The 16,941-nt window shown below is 43.4% G+C and overlaps 1 protein-coding gene across 5 annotated transcripts in view; it reads right to left on the bottom strand.

The window, feature by feature from the left end:
• The window catches only part of cdh11 (cadherin 11, type 2, OB-cadherin (osteoblast)), a 236,601-nt gene that overhangs the window by 209,657 nt on the left and 10,003 nt on the right, over positions 1 to 16,941 (bottom strand). For 4 of the 5 annotated variants that reach the window (XM_059651777.1, XM_059651780.1, XM_059651776.1 and 1 more), the window contains one exon: positions 3,084 to 3,155. The exons of the other annotated variant lie outside the window; for it this stretch is intronic. The gene's annotated coding sequence lies outside the window, so the exon portion shown is untranslated. The remainder of the gene's footprint in view (positions 1 to 3,083; positions 3,156 to 16,941) is intronic. 5 annotated transcript variants of the gene reach the window in all.

The raw sequence follows: 16,941 nt of genomic DNA on the forward strand, positions 1-16,941 counted from the left end.
AAATCTTGCGAAACAAAAGTATTTCGGGATATGGGCCAAAGGCAGGTCAATGGAGTTAGGCCACAGTGAATGGGAAATCAGGCTGAAGGGGATGAATGGCCTACTCCTTTTCCTATGTTCCTCTTTAATTAGGAAACCTGTGGTGATCAGATCTGCAAAATGACAGGGGACAATAGTTTGAAGAAGATACATAAAGGATAAGATATTGCACTCAACTAAAATGGTTTGATAAATAGGAGAATGTCTTTGCATAAGGTCATTTGAAGAGCAATTTGGAGCTCCACTGGCTGGTAACATGGGTGACTGAAAATGTCAGGGTCAGCTGAGCAATCTCTCTGTTACATGCACACTTCTTACGCTGTTTTCAGGTAGCTCTGGGATGGTTCACTCAGCAGTGTTCATTGAGTTGACTCCAGCGTTTACATCATGTTGAGAAATGGAATCTACAACCCACTCATCACACAACTCATAACAGACATTCTTGCAGTTGAGGGAGTCCAGCAAAGGTTCACCAGACTGATCCCAGAGATGGCAGGACTGACAGATGAGGAAAAATTGGATCGACTGGGCTTGTACTCACTGGAATTTAGAAGTATGAGGGAGGATCTCTTGGAGGCATATAAAATCCTGATGGGACTGGATAGGTTAGATATGGGAAGAACATTCTCAAAGTTGGGGAAGTGCAGAACTAAGGGTCACAGTCTAAGAATAACTCCTCAAAGAATGACTCCCCAAAGCCTGTCCACCATCTGCAAGGCACGAGTCAGGAGTGTGATGGAATACTCCCCACTTGCCTGGATGGGTGCAGCCCCAATAACACTCAAGAAGTTCGACACCATCCAGGACAAAACCACCTACTTTATTGGCACTCCATCCACAAGCATTCACTCCCTCCCCATCAACACTCAGTGACAGCAGTGTGTACTATCTACAAGATGGACTGAAGAAATTCACCAAAGAAACTGAGACAGCATCTTCCAAACCCACAACAATTTCCATCTAAAAGGACAAAGGCATCAGGTATATGAGAACACCACCAACTTCCACATTCCTCCCCCAGCCACTCCCCATCCTGATTTGGAAATATATCACTGCTCCTTCACTGTCACTGGGTCAAAATCCTGGAATTCCCTCCCTAAGAGCATTGTGGGTCAATCCACAGCAGGAGAACTGCAACGGTTCAAGAAGGCAGCTCACCCCCACCTTCTCAAGGGGCAACTAGGGATGTGCAAGAAAGGCTGGCCCCGCCAGCGATGCCCACATCCCGCAAATGAACAAAAAAAAATAAATAATGGGTAAGCCATTCAGAATGAAGATGAGGAAGAACTTCTTCATTCAGAGAGTTGTGAACCCAGTAGAATTCTCTACCATAGGAAACTGTTGGGGCTGGTTCATTAGATATACTCATGAGGGAGCTGCATGTGGCTTACGTAGCTGTAGGGATCAAAGGGTATGGACAGAGCGAGTAGGGAATGGGATTCTGTGATTGCGTGATCAGCCATGATCATATTGAATAGTGGTACAGGCTCAAAAAGGCTGAATGGCCTACTCCTGCATCTATTTCTATGGTTTCCATGTTTCTATGATTGCGAGCAATCAATGCTTTTGGCAGATGATAGCACTGCAGCTTTTATTGATACAGCACTTTGAAAACATTCAAAGGCAACTCACAGAAGCTTTAGACAACAAGCCACATAAAGCAACAGGGATGGATGATCCAAAACGCCAAGATTTCGATCTTAAGAAGTGTCATAAAGGAAGGAAAATGGTTAAGAGATGGAGGAAACACCAGAGCTTGGGCTCCAATGCTAGAGCAACATTTCAGTACAGAGATGTATGCGAGAGCTTTGATAAAAGCAAAAAGTTATGTGGATGCTTGGAATTCTGAAACAAATTCAGAAACCTGGAGAAACTCAGCAGGTCTGCAGCATCTGTGGACAGAGAAACAGGGTTACAGATTCCCAATCGGGTGGCAATGCTTCAGAGAAGAAGGATCTTCTGAAGAAGTGTCACACTGGACAGAGGGGTCTTCTTCCCTGAAAACGAATCACATCAGCCTCAGAACGTAAACCCCGTCTCTCTCCGCACAGATGCTGCCAGACCTGCTGAGTTTCTCCAGCAGTTTCAGCGTTTTTGCTTAAGAGACCTCCCATGTTGGATGAGATTATAGAGGCAGATAAGACCATTAAGGGAATCAAGGGTACGAATGTGAATTCATTAGCTGCTTTGTTTAATAAACTGTAAGCAATTCTGGGCCCCATGCTACGAAAGTAAAATTTAAATACTTGAAGCAAGTGTGAACAACATTTACAAATAACAGAGTAGAACACTACAGCACAGGAACAGGCCTTTCTGCCCACCAAACCTGTACCGACACAGGGTGCCTTCCCAAATTAAAAACCTTTTGCCTCTGCATAATCCATATCCTTCTATTCCCTGCCTATTCATGTATAAGTCAAGATGCCTCTTAACTGTTGCTATTGTATCTGCCTCCACGAACCCCGCTGACAGCACTTTTCAGGCACTTACCACCCTTTGTGTAAAAAAAAACCGGCTTTTTGCTTCGCCTTTAAACATTCCCCATTTTTTCTTCTTAAATTTATGCCCACTAGTAACTGATATTTCTACCTTGGGGTAAAGGCACTGGGTACCCATTCTATCCATGCCTCTCATAATTTGAGAAACCTCTATCAAGTCATCCCTCAGCCTCTGATGTTCACGTAAAAACAAACCAGACGTGTCCAATTTCTCCTCATAGCTGATACTGTGCCAACCAGGCAACATCGCGGTAAAGCGTTTCTGTACCTCACCAAAGCCTTCTGGTGTCGTGGCAGCCGAAATAACCGAAACAATGACCAGCCATGTAACAGAATGGGTACAATGATCAGGAAAGGCCGAACAGGCAGGAACTCTTTTCCATTGAGCTATAGAGGCTAAGGTGCGAGCGTCAGTTGGGCGGGGGGTGTGCGACTTGATCGACGTAATTACAATGTTGAAGGGGTCGAAAAGCCCAATGCTGGGAAGAGTCCAAACCTATTTGAATCATAATTACAAAGTAAACAGAGAAGTCAGGAGAAACTTACCCAGATTGGGGTGAGATGCCACCTTCACAGGAGATGGTTGAGGCGAATAGCGTAGATGCATTTGTGAGGAAGCTGAGTAGAACAGAGAGAATAATAGACGGTTATGCTGATAGGATGGGACAAAGTACAGTAAGATGCAGCTAATATGGATCATTTAGATACAAGTACTATTTGTGTATTTAATTTTGTCTTACTCCATGACGGAACTGTTGCTGCCAATTAGTATAGATGTGTCTACACAACAGGAATAACTACAAATGTCAACAAATTACAACTGGTATACAGTCTGATGTACATTTTAAAATTTGTCACATACTTTTACATACCACCAAATCACTGGCAGCATTGTCCTTCAGCTAACTCGAGTTTTTCTTTTAAAGAAATGCAAGGCTGTATTTATCTAGCACCTTAAAGTATGTTAGGGCAGGTCCAAAGTGCTTTTCAGCCTAGGAGGTGCCTGCCACTGTGGTAACACAGGAAATGGGACAATTTGCACAAGGCAAGATCCCAGAGGAGCAATGTGATAATGATTGATGGATAGATTTTGCCAAGAACATTTCCAAATAGTGGACAAGGGATCTTTTACTTCAACACGAGAGGGAAATTAGCATCTTGAAAATTAGCAAATGGAGGATGATGTGGGAAAATGCAAAGTCATTCATTTTGGAAGGGAGAACAAAACATCAGAGAAACTTGCAGAAAGCGATACAAAGGGCTTGGAGATATTGTAGATCAAAAACAGAAAGCGAGCATATGGGGCAGCAGATAATCAGGAAGGCTAATTTTAGCCCTTATTTCAAAGGGCTTGGAGTATAAATGCAGGGAAGTTTTACTGCGACTGTACAAGGTGCTGGTGAGATTACGTCTGGAGTTTGTGGGCAGCTTTGGTCCCCCTGCTTAAGGAAAGATATCATTTCATTGGAGGCAGTGAAGGGAATGTTCACTAGGATGACCCCTGGTATGGAGAGATAGTCTTATTAAAAATGATTAAACAGGTCAGGACTCTACTCACTGGAGCTTGGAAGGGTGAGAAGTGGTTTAGCTGAAACATATGATTCTTAAGTGGCTGGGCAGGGTAGATGGTGAGAGGATGTTTCCCCTCATGAATGAGTCTAGGACCGGGATAAAGGGGCACCAATTAACAAATGAGATGAGGAAGAACAACTTCTCTCAGAGGATTGTGAGTCATTGGAACTCCTTGTCTCAGAGAGCTGTGGAAGCAGAGTCCTTCTGGATATTTAAGAGAGATTAATGGATTCTTGGTCAGTCAGAGAGTCAAGGGTTTTGGGGAAAGGTCAGGAAACTGGATGCGAGGAACGTTGAATCAGTCATGATTCTATTGAATGTTGGAGCATTAGGGTTATGCTTAGGCTCAAGGGGCTTGATGGTCTACACTTGTTCTGATTCCTTATGGTCTTATTGATTATCTTAAAGTCTCATTAAAAGGTGGTATTCACCACCATCCTAATCTGGAAATATATTACCATTCCTTCAGTGTCATAGCTGCAAAATCCAGGAATTCTCTCCCTAATGGCAATGGGGGTCCACATGCAGCACATGGCCTGCAGTGATTCAAGAAGGCAGCTTATGACCACCTTCTCAAGGGTGAACTAGGGATGGGCACAAAATGCTGGTCCAAGGAGCAATGCCGGCATCCGATGAATAAATCACAAAAAAACCTCCATGCTGCAGCGTTAATTTTTGCTGCTGAAGTGCCTGCTTGGATTTGTACTCAAGATTGGCTAAAGCCCACACCAAAATTGCTACTCCCAAATCAGCAAATCTCAACGTCTACAAACATGAGAAATGAGGCAAAGGGCCATGGGCTCAACTTCAAATCCATAACACACAAACCTATAAAGAACAATAGTACTCTTAACTCTGAGGCAGAAGGTTAGAGTAAGCCCCACTTCAGAGGAATTAATGCGAAATTTATGATTGACACGCCACGGAGCATGGAGTAGTGTCTACACTGTCAGGGGTATTGAATGTGATACAAAAATTACAGCGTATTTATACTCTCAAATGGTTGCTCTGGAAGACAGTGGGCCAGCGTTAGTAGGAGGTCTGAGGATAGTTCCCTAGTCTCCTGGACATTATTTATCCTTCAACCAAAGTCTTTAAATGAAAACCAAAAATGATGTAGTCACTTAAGACTTTGCTATGTGTTGTTTCTTGCACAAACTAAGTATATTTTTTCACACGAGTGACGGCTTCAGAAAATCACATGATGGGATATGAGCTTTGTAGGTCATCCCAAGGTCAGGCAAAGTGTTTGATAAATGCACACTCTACTCCCGATGGGAGGAACACTTTGGCAGATTTGACGCAGTAAGACACTTGACTGAATTCACAAATTAACTATTTGAGAGTTGTTATCATTTTTGAAAGAGCTGTCATTTCTTTCTGGACAGCTTCCAACAAAGCATGTTGTCCTACTTGAAAGGATTCAGAAAAAGCTTACAAGGGTGTAGTAATTATCAGCCATGATTGAACGGCAGAACAGACTCGATGGGCCAAATGGCCTAATTTCTGCTCCGATGTCTTATGGTCTTATGATTTTGACAGGGTTGGAGGGTTTGAGCTATAGGGAGAGGGTGAATAGGCTGGGGCATTATTTTTCTCTTGGGAATCGGACGCTGAGAGCTGACTTTACAGAAGTTTATAAAATCATGAGGGACATGGATGGAATCATCAAGGCTTTTTTCCCAGGGAAGGGGTGTCTAAAACTAGAGGGTGTGGGTATAAGGTGAAAGAGGGAAAATTTAAAAGGGACCTGAGGGGCAACTTTTTTCACACAGAGGGTGGTGCTTGTATGGAATGAGCTGCCTGAGGAAGTGGTGGAGGCTGGTACAATTACAACATTTAAAAGGCATCGGGATGGGTGCATGAATAGGAAGGATTCAGAGGGATAGGGCCCAAATGGTAGCAAATGGGACGAGATTAACTTAGGATATCTGGTCAGCATGGACAATCTGGACCAAATGGCTGTTTCTGTGCTGTTCATCTCTATGACTGTATTTAAACCACCTATCAAAATTAAAAGAAAGAGCTTTGAGGTATATCGAAGTGAAATACTGCGGACATTGGGAGTCTGAAACAAAAACAGAAAAATGTTGGAGAAGAATCAACAAGTCTGACACAGCATCTGAGGGCAGAGAAACAGTTAACATTTCAAGTCCAACACGATTATTATTCAGTTCTGCAGAAGAGACTTGCTGTGTTTCTTCAACACGTCCTGGTTTTATTTCTGAAGAGGAATTTTTGGCTCTATCTGCTGAGTTTCTCCAGCACTTTCTGTAAGAGCTTGAAGCACAGAAGGCTGGCTCTGGATATACTGTCAAGTCATCTTTTCCCATCAACGTTTCTCATGTTGCCATGCATCACAAGGTGTGTTCTGCCTGCTTCGACAGGGCCATTTCTTCAGTGACGGTGCTACAGTACTATCACTGGTGGAAGGCATAATTAGAGTGTGACATTCTCACATACCATCTTACAAAGGGTTGTGAACAGGCATTTATTAAACAAATATGAACAACAAAATGTTGCAGATTTTAAAGTAGGGATTCAATTACATTTATGAAGCCTCCATTTAAACCCCACTAAGAACCCTATTTGATCTCAAAATTATATTTGACTTTGACACCCCAATGCAGCAACAGTGATATATATATATATATATATATATATACACACACACTCAAATGCACAAGCTTGCTGATATGAATCAAACTGGTAAACTATGAAGGACGGTCATTATGGGGCTCCTGCTCTAGTTTCTAACTTCACAGCAGAAGCATGTTTTTGTTATTCCAGTGATTGTGATTTAAGTCCTTGATACACTGCACACATCATTATTGCTGTCAACAATAGTCGTGCCTGAATTTTTTTGGAGGTTGTGGAGGGAGGGGACAGGCTGTGGGAGTGGGACGTAGGTGGTTAATGACCTGCAAATCAATTGCGAAGATGAGGATTCTCTGAAAATAGGTGGCTCTTATGCCCTTCAATCTACCATCGAGAATACAAATGCATCTCGTTGATGCCAGATGTACATTTTTTTAAGAAACAAACGCACGATATTATTCTGAACAAGTATTCAGTAACTTAAGCTTTGTGTTTTCTGAAGCAAAGCTTACAGGCAACTGATCAGGAGAGCTTATTCGTGCATCAGATGCATGGTTCGGAGTGTTATATGGAATGTGGAGTTACGGCGATGAAGTGGCAGGGTTGCGTCAGCGTGAGATGCTATTCAGAAGGTCAGTGCAGACCCAAAGGGCCGAATGGATTATATGATTTTATGAATTAAAACAGAATTTACTCCACAGAAACAGGCTATTCAGTCCACCTGCTCAATGCTGGTATTTATGTTCAACACAAGCCTCTTCCACGCATCCACAGGCCCTATCTTGAATAAGTTCACTGGCCACCACGTATGTTCAAAGAAGCATTACGCTGCTACTTCACAGTGGTCTTTTCCTCAACAAAACATCCTTGTAGAGAAACGTATACTTCACTTTTACTTCTTGCAAAGTTAAAGTGCTGGTTTAGAAGAAATTGACAGAAGTCTGACCCATGCTCTCATGTGTTTATCCGGCTTTCACTTCAATGTATTTAGAATTGTCTCATAGAAGTTATCCCAACATGGGCGGCTCAGTGGTTAGCACTGCTGTCTCACACTGCCAGGAACCTGGGATTGAATTTGCCTTCAGGTGACTGTGTGGGGTTTGCATATTTTCCTTGTGTCTGTGTGGGTTTCCTGTGGGTGCTCTGATTTCCTCCCACAATCCAAAGGTGTGCAGGTTAGGGTGGACTGGCCATGCTAAATTGCTCAGTGTCCAGGGATGTGCAAACTAGGTGGGTTAGCCGTGGGAAAATGCAGGGTGTTGGGGGTGGGGGTTGTTTTGGTTGGTCTAGGTCGGACGTTCTTCAGAGAGATGGTGTGAACTTGATGGGTTGAATGGCCTGTTTCCACACTTTCGAGATTGTATAACTAACAGTCGTGGGGCATTTTCAGAATAGTAGCTAGTAAAGTGCCACAAGGATCAGTGGGCCTCAGTTGCTTACAAAGCATTCTTGTGACTTGGATGAGGAAAGTAGATGTGCAAAAGATAAGTTTGTGGATGGCACAAATATGGTTGGAAGGCATGTGGTGAGGATGAAACAAAGTGTCTGCAGAGGTTAAGCAAGTGGAAAAAAATGTGGTCAATGGAATATAAAGTGTAGAATTTTTTTTATTCTTTCACAGGCTGAGGGCATCACTGGCCAGCATTCATTGCCCATCCCTAATTGCCAGAGGGCAGTTCAGAGTCAACCACATTGCTGTGGACCTGGAGTCACATGCAGGCCAGACCAGGTAGGGATCGCAGATTTCCTTCCCGAAAGGACAGTAGTGAACTAGATGGGTTTTTCTGACAATCGACTCATGGTCATTGTTAGATTTCAAATTCCACCATCTGCCATGGTGAGATTCGAGCCTGACTTAACTGTCTTCTGGGTTTCTGGATTAACAGTTCAGCAATAATATCACTAGGCCATTGCCTCCCCTAGAAATGTGAAGTTATGCACTGTAGCAGGAGAAATAAATAAGGAGAAGTGATGGTGTGGTGGTATTGTCACTGGACTGTCAATCTGGAGACTCAGATAACGCTCTGGTTACCTGGATTCAAATCCCAGCATGGTAGATGATGGAATTTGAATCAAATAAAAATCTGGAATTTAGTGTCTAATGATGACCATAAACCTGGTTCTGATTGATAAGGGACAAACCTAGTTCACTAATACCCTTGATAATAAAGTGTGAAGCTGGATGAACACAGCAGGCCAAGCAGCATCTCAGGAGCACAAAAGCTGACGTTTCGCGCCTAGACTCTTCATCAGAGAGCTCTAGTCTAGGGTCTAGGCCCGAAACGTCAGCTTTTGTGCTCCTGAGATGCTGCTTGGCCTGCTGTGTTCATCCAGCCTCACATTTTATTATCTCGGCTTCTCCAGCATCTGCAGTTCCCATTATCTCTCACTAATACCCTTTTCGAAGTCTGCCACTTTAGCAATGACTACAGACCCACAACAATGTGGTTGTATTTTAAGTGCCTCTGCACAATTAGGGATAGGTATTGTGTGTGGGTCCATCTAGTGATGATCACATCCTATGACTGAATATAACAAAGTTGAGAGAAGTTTCACTAGGCAACACTTGGTATGCAGGTACTGTCTCATAAGCAGATGTCAAGTAGATCTAGAGATAATGGGAACTGCAGATGCTGGAGAATCCAAGATAATAAAATGTGAGGCTGGATGAACACAGCAGGCCAAGCAGCATCTCAGGAGCACAAAAGCTGACGTTTCGGGCCTAGACCCTTCATCCTCTGATTCATTTTAAGTATTCATTTTAACTGCACCCTTTGAATAAGAAGTTTCACTTTCCCTCCACTTTCTAGTTGGAGATTTCTCTTGAGTTTAATTCCACATGTATTAGTGGCTATATCACACCTATTAGTAACCCCCAGTTTTGCTCTCTTCCAACTACATCCTTGCTATGTTTACTCTTAATGACATCAGGCTTCCCTTCATCGTTCTCTTTCCAAGAACCAAGACTGTTCAGTCCTCCCTGGTGTCATCTGTGTTCATTGTTTTTTTTATTTTGCATGTTCACCAGTGAAGCCAAGAAACTGCAGGAGTGTGGATATGACAGCCAACAATATTAACATAGCATCTTCAGATCTTGGGCCTGCTGTAATTGTTTCAGATGTCCCTGGTGTTCCAGCCAGCTCTGAGGATGGAACAGGTCAGTGCTACAGAACAGTTTCTACCTGGTGGACATTTTTTGACGTGTTGGGTCTCACTTATACAGGGAAAGAACAAAGTAGACCGGAATAACAATCTGTATTTATATAGCATTTTTTATTAACACTAGCTAGGAGTTCCTTCGCAACAGTGTCAACAAACAAAATGTAACATGGAGTCAAAGACAGTAAGAACTGCCGATGCTGGAGTCAGAGATAACACAGTGTGGAGCTGGAGGCACACAGTAGACCAGGCAGCATCAGGAAAGCTGACGATTCGGGGAGTGACACTTTGTTTTTGTAAACCTATTTCTAATCAACCTGCTCATTGATGGTGTTATACAACTCTGGAACAGATAGTGCTTGAATCTTGCCCTCCTGTCTCAAAGGTAGGGATGCTACCACTACAGCGCAAGACCTCTAATGGAGTGACGCAAGACTTTAAAAGGATACAAAGAACAGCAGGTTTAGCCATTCACCATCACCTGTGATTGGACCATATCTGATCCTAAACTTCTCATTATTCCTGGAGGGTGAAAGGTAAACCCCAGTTTCTTTATTCTCTTTTAAACTGTCTTATAAAACCCCTCTCTCCATCCTCCAAAATTTCCAGGAGTTTATGAGCACCTTTCAGTCAGGCAGACAGAAACTACCCAATCACATGTCTTTGCCAAGTCCCACTTTTCCACTAGTCATACAATTACTATAGTGCAAAAAGCCGCCATTCAGCCCATTCAATCTGCACCAGCTATTGGAAGACTTCCCCCCCAATCTCTATAAATCCACATGGGATGTTTATCATGGTTAACCCACCAAACCATAGGGAAAGGGTGCAAACTCCACACCAACAGTCACCCAAGGCTGGAATCAAATCCAGATCCCTAGCACTGTGTGGCAGCGGTGCTAACCACTGAGCCAAGACAATAAAGTATGAAGCTGGATGAACACAGCAGGCCAAGCAGCATCTCAGGAGCACAAAAGCTGATGTTTCGGGCCTCGACCCAGGGAAGGGTCTAGGCCCGAAACGTCAGCTTTTGTGCTCCTGAGATGCTGCTTGGCCTGCTGTGTTCATCCAGCCTCACACTTTGTTATCTTGGATTCTCCAGCATCTGCAGTTCCCATTATCTCTAACCTCTGAGCCACCATGTTAACTGATCTTTCTTGAGTGTTATCCCCTACGTCCTGGTCTAGTCCTGAACTCACATCTTTCTCTAGCTTGTCTCCTGTAGCCTGTAATGCCATTTCTGACCTGGCTTTATTCACCTTTTGTTCCCTTGATCCTATTGCCATCAGGCATCACTCAACTTTTCCTCCCGGTGACTGTATTAGCCAAATCTGTTCATGGCTCTCATTCAGATGTTAGTCACTAAAGTCTCTCCTTAAACTTCCACAATGTCTCTCTTTAAAAAGAAAAATTGGACGTGTAGTGAACAGCAAAGAAGGTTACCTTACTGTGCAATTGGGTCTTGATCAAATGGGCCAATCGGCCAAGGATTGGGAGATGGAGTTTAATTTAGATAATTGTGTGGTGCTGCATTTTGGAAAGGCAAATTTGGTCTGGACTTATACATTTAATGGTAAGATCCTGGGAGTGTTGCCAAACAAAGAGACCTTGTAGTCCAGATTCATAGTTCCTTGAAAGTTGAGTTGCAGGTAGATAGGATAGTGAAGAAGGCATTTATAATGCTTGTCTTTATGGTTGGTGCATTGAGTATAGGAATTGGGAGGTCATGTTGTGGCTGTACAGGACATTGGTTAGGCCACTTTGGAATACTGTGTTCAGTTCTGGTCTCTCTGCTATATGAAGGATGTTGTGCAACTTGAAAAGGTTCAGAAAAGATTTACAGGGATGTGGCCAGGATTGGAGGTTTTGAACTGTAGCAAAAGGCTGAATAGGCTGGGGCTATTTTCCCTGGAGAGTCAGAGGCAGAGGGATGATCTTATAGAGTTTATAAAATAAAGAGGGGCATGGATGGCACAAATAAACAAGGTCTTTTTTCCGGGATCTAAACGTCCAAAGCTAGAGGGTATAGTTTTAAGGTGAGAGGGGAAAGATTTAAAAGGGACCCAAAGGGCAGCCTTTTCATGCACAGTGTGTGTATGGAATGAGCTGCCAGAGGAAGTGGTGGAGGCTGGTATAATTACAACATCTAAAAGGCATCTGGGTGAGTACATGAATTGGAAGGGTTTAGAGGGATATGGGCCAAATGCTGGCAAATGGGACTAGGTTAATTTAGGAAATCTGGTCAACATGGGCAAGTTGGAAGAAAGTGTCTGTTTCCGAGCTGTTCATCTCTATGACTGCACTGAATATGCAAATAGCCAATCTATCTCCAAACACTGCAGATGTTCGAAATATGAAATAAAAACAGAAAGTGCTGGAGAAACTTAGCAGATCTGACAGTTCCAGGTTGAGCATTCCATATCCTCACTACTCGCTGTGTGAAAGCATTTTCGAGGAAGACCCTCTCCCTACCTACTCTACCCAGCTCACTCGTGATTTTGAAAACCTGCTGTTGATATCTCATCTATGTTTTGTTTACCTGTAAACAGAACTACTCTGATATATCTGGCTAGTCTGTCATGTCTACTTCCATAGACCTCAGGACATGCGAAACTAGGCTGGCCAATGCATTATCCGTATCGAGTCCTGTTCATCTCTCACCCGCATGGTAACGGGCAGATACTGCCTCCTGTTCAAGCAACGGGGGTCCTCTTGTGGTGCAGTGATAGTGTCTCTACCCACTAGATCAGGAGGCCTGGGTTTAAGTCACACCTGTTCCAGAGGTGTGCAAATAACATCCCTGAACAGGTTGATCAGGAAAGTGGGCCAAAAATACTTTATGTTCAGAATTCACATGTTTGTTTTCAAATCCTTCTGATCTCTGCAATCTCCTACAGCACCCCCACTACCCACTGAGATATCTTCATTTATCTACCTCTGGTCTCCGAAGCATTCTGCAGTAGAGTTTGTTGTGGTGGCACAGGGGTCATGTTACTGGATTGGCCACCTAGGACCTTGGGCTAATTTTCTGGGGATATGAGTTTGAATCTCACAAAGGGGAAATTGGAATTCACTAACAATCCACAATACACAGCTAGCCTTTGGGCAACCATGAAACACTCTCAACTGCTGCAATCAACTTGTGCCCTCTTATTTGGTTCATTAAAGCCCTTTACAGAAGGAAACTGGCTAGCTACATGTGACTCCAGACCCACAGCACTGTTGTTGACTCTTAACTGTCCACTGGGCAATTTGGATTTGGCTTTAGCCAATGACTTCCTCATCTCTAAGTGACAAAATTTTTAAGAAAAACTTACTGCACCATTGTTGGCTCTACTGATACCCTAATCTCAGAAACTCATTCCCTCAACTCTCATCCTCTCTTTTCATCCTTTAAGAAACTGCATCTAATTCTAGGGGGCATGCATTTACGATGAGCGAGGGTAAGTTCAAACGAGTTGTGAGGGACAGGTTTTTTAAACTCAGCGTGTACTAGGAGTCTTGAACATGGTGCTGGGGGTGGTAGTGGACGCAGATATGATGGGGCATTTAAGGGGCTTTTAAATAAACACATGAATATGCAAGGAATGGAGGGATATGGGCCAAGGGCAGGCAGAAGGGATTAGATTAATTTAGCGTCATATTCAGCACAACATTATGGGCCAAAGGGGCCCCTTCCTATGCTGTACAGTTCCATGTTCTATAAACGCAAACGCTTTGGTTAACTTTGTGTTGTATTAGATTTGAAAAGCTTGTTGAAGCACATTAAAAAGGTGCTATATAAGTTGTTATTGTTAAGAGGTGATGAAAATTTGGTCCAAAAAGAGTTAGGTTTCAAGGGGATCTGAAAAGGAGGAGGAGGCAGAGAGAGAGTAAAAGGTTCTTGGTGAGGGAACCTCAGTGCTAATAGAACGAGCCATTCGAAAGCACTGCCGCAATACTGGAGAATTCGGTCAGAGGGGCTGAACATACTCCTCAATGGCTAAAGCATCTTGGAAAGGGCTCAGCTTTAGAAAATTGAGTGGCTGCCAAGAAAAGTTAAGCCATCGTGGCTTTTATCTCCTGGTCATAGATTCTTCGAGTCTGGTGAATGTGAGATTGCAATGGGCTGGGCCATTCTCCAGCACCTGGACAGCCTCTGAGCAAGACCACGGATGAGCACCAGTGCCACATTCATTGCCAATTTATTGACAACAGCCCAAGTACTGCCTTTCACAACCTCAGTACAGCCGAAGTACTTCACATCAAATGAATCAGTTTTCAATGTACAGTCACTGTTGTAATGCTGAAAACTTGCAGGAAGCTCAATCACTATCATGAGAGGCCCAATGCAAGTTAAAGGCCAAAACTGTTAAGGAGATGCAAAAAGCTAGGACCAAGAGTGTTTGTACATAAGTCCTTACACAAGCGAGGACAGGTTCACAAAGTTCAGAATAAAACTCAAAAGATCCTGGGTTTTACATGTGGAGGCAGAATGAAAAAAAAAGCAAAAAAAAAGAAGATAAATCATTTCTTAAACTCCCATTGAGTATTGTGCTCAGTTCTGGGAGCCACACTTCAGGGAGGACGTGAAGTCTTTGGAGAGGTTCATGAGAGATATACTGAAATGGTTTAAGGGGTGAAGCATTCAGTTACAAACAGGCAGATTGGAGAGTTTGAGACCGTAAACCAGGGGAGGTGTTTATGGCCATGAATGGTCCAGACTGTATAAAACACACAGTCAAACTGCTGAAATTCCCATAATGAGAGGATACAGATTTAAATTTCTGGCTAAAACAAGCAGATGAAATGCAATTGTTGGAATACACTGACTGAAAGGGATGCACAAATGGATTCAATAGTCTTCCTCATAAGGAAATTGGGTAAACATTTCAAAACTCCAAAGAGAAATGGATTGCCCTTGAAAGAAGTCAGTGCAGAATCAAACTGACCTATCATCCAACTCTATGAAAATCTGCTTTTCATGGTGCTTGGTTGAAATACATATATTACACAGGGAAAATCCCCTATCTCTTCTCCAAACTGGTTCCATTTATCCTCTCCCAAAAGGCTGACAGGATGCCATCAGTGCTGCACTGGGAGCGTTCAATTATGTTTCACACTCAAAATCACTGATAAAAACCCAAAGAACTGTGGATTTTGGAAATCAGAAACAAAAACACATTAACTCTGATTCCACTCCACAGATGCTGCCACACCTGCTGAGCTTTTCCAGCAATTTCTGTTTTTGTTTCAAAATCACTGATGCCTTACTAAATTCACTTCAAATGGCATTAAAGCAGTAAAACAGGCCAGCTGTTAGGTTAGCGAACCCACTGAGTTTGAAGATCCACCCAGCATGTTTCAGTAACCTCGTGAGCCACCCCAACAATTCAATTCAGTTTCACAATTCCAATGACAGGCTTTAGGGTGGCACAGTGTGGTCAGCATTACTGCCGCACAGTACTAGGGACCCAGGTTTGATTCCAACCTTGGTTGACTGTCTGTGTGCACTTTCTCCCTGTGGATGTGTGGGTTTCTTCTGGGTGCTCTGGATTTCCTCCCACAGTCCAAAGACTGTGCCGCACTAAATGTGGGGTTCTGGAGATGGGGTGGGATGCTGTGCAGAGGGTCAGCACAGGCTCGATAGAATGAAGGGCCTCTGCCTGCACTGTAAGGATTCTATGATTTGAACCTAAAACCTGTGAGTTACCAGTTTGGTACAATAACCACAAGTTGGATGAGTCTTTGACATGACCTTGTCTGCAAACTCTGTAGAGGCTGTTTCTTATCACAACAAGGTACATTTTTATCTTTCGAGACCCAAAACGTCAAACTTTCTTGCTCCTCTTATGCTGCTTGGCCTGCTGTGTGCATTCAGCTTCACACCGTGTGATCTTACATTTTTACCTTTATTCTTTCATGGGATATGGGCATCACTAGGAAGGTCAGTCATTTCTCACCCATCCCTAAGTGCCTTTGGACTGTGTGGCTTTCTCAGCCATTTCAAAGGACAGGTAATAACAATCCCATTGCTCTGGATGTGAGATTGCTCACTGAGCTGGAAGGTTCATTTTCAGATGTTGCTTTGGGTCTGGAGTCTCAAGTTGCCAGACCAGGTAGGGACAGCAGATTACCGAACCTTTTAGGATAATGACAGTTTCACGGGTATCATCAGTGAGATTTATCTTTCGATTCCAGATTTTATTAACTGAATTTAAACCCCACCCAAGCATGAGGTTCTAGAATGCTAAAATGAAACAAAGAACTGTGGATGCTGGAAATCAGAAACAAAAACTGAAACCACTAGAGAAACTCACCAGGCCAGGCAGCTTTTGTGGAGAGAAAGTACAGTTAAGGTTTTGTGTCAAGAACTGCAGCTCTAAAGAACAGTAACTGGACTTACAGCGTCATATGGTGATAGAGACGTACAGCATGGAGACAGATCCTTCAGTCCAACTCATCCATGCTGACCAGATAGCCTAAACAAATCTAAATTTGCCAGCATTTGGCCCATTCCCCTCCAAATCCTTCCTATTCATATACCCATCCAGATGCTGTTTAAATGTTGTAATTGTACCAGCCCCCACCACTTCCTCTGGCAGCTCATTCCAGACACACCTGGCCCACTGCATGACAAGGTTGACCCTTAGGTCCCTTTTAAACCGCTCCCCTCTCACCTTAAACCTATGCCTTCTAGTTTTGGACTCTCCCAACCAGGGAAAATTTTGTCTATTCACCACATCCATGCCGCTCATGATTTTATAAACCTCTATGTTGTCACCCCTCAGCCTCCGATGCTCCAGTGAAAACAGCCCCAGTCTATTCAACCTCTCCCTCGAGCTCAAACTCTCCAACTCTGGCAACACCCTTTTAAATCTTTTCTGAACCCTTTCACATTTCACAACACCCTTCCTATAGCAGGGAGACCAGAACTGCATGCACTATTCCAATAGCAGCCTAACCAATGTCCTGTACAGCCACAAAATGACATCCTGACTCCTAAACTCAGTGAACAAGAACAAGTTTACTGGAAAATCTCAGCAGGTCTGGCAACGTCTGTGAAGGAAAAAGCAGAGCTAACATTTCCGGTCCG

The sequence above is a fragment of the Stegostoma tigrinum genome, chromosome 16 (assembly GCF_030684315.1).
Source record: "Stegostoma tigrinum isolate sSteTig4 chromosome 16, sSteTig4.hap1, whole genome shotgun sequence".
Lineage (NCBI taxonomy): Eukaryota > Metazoa > Chordata > Chondrichthyes > Orectolobiformes > Stegostomatidae > Stegostoma > Stegostoma tigrinum.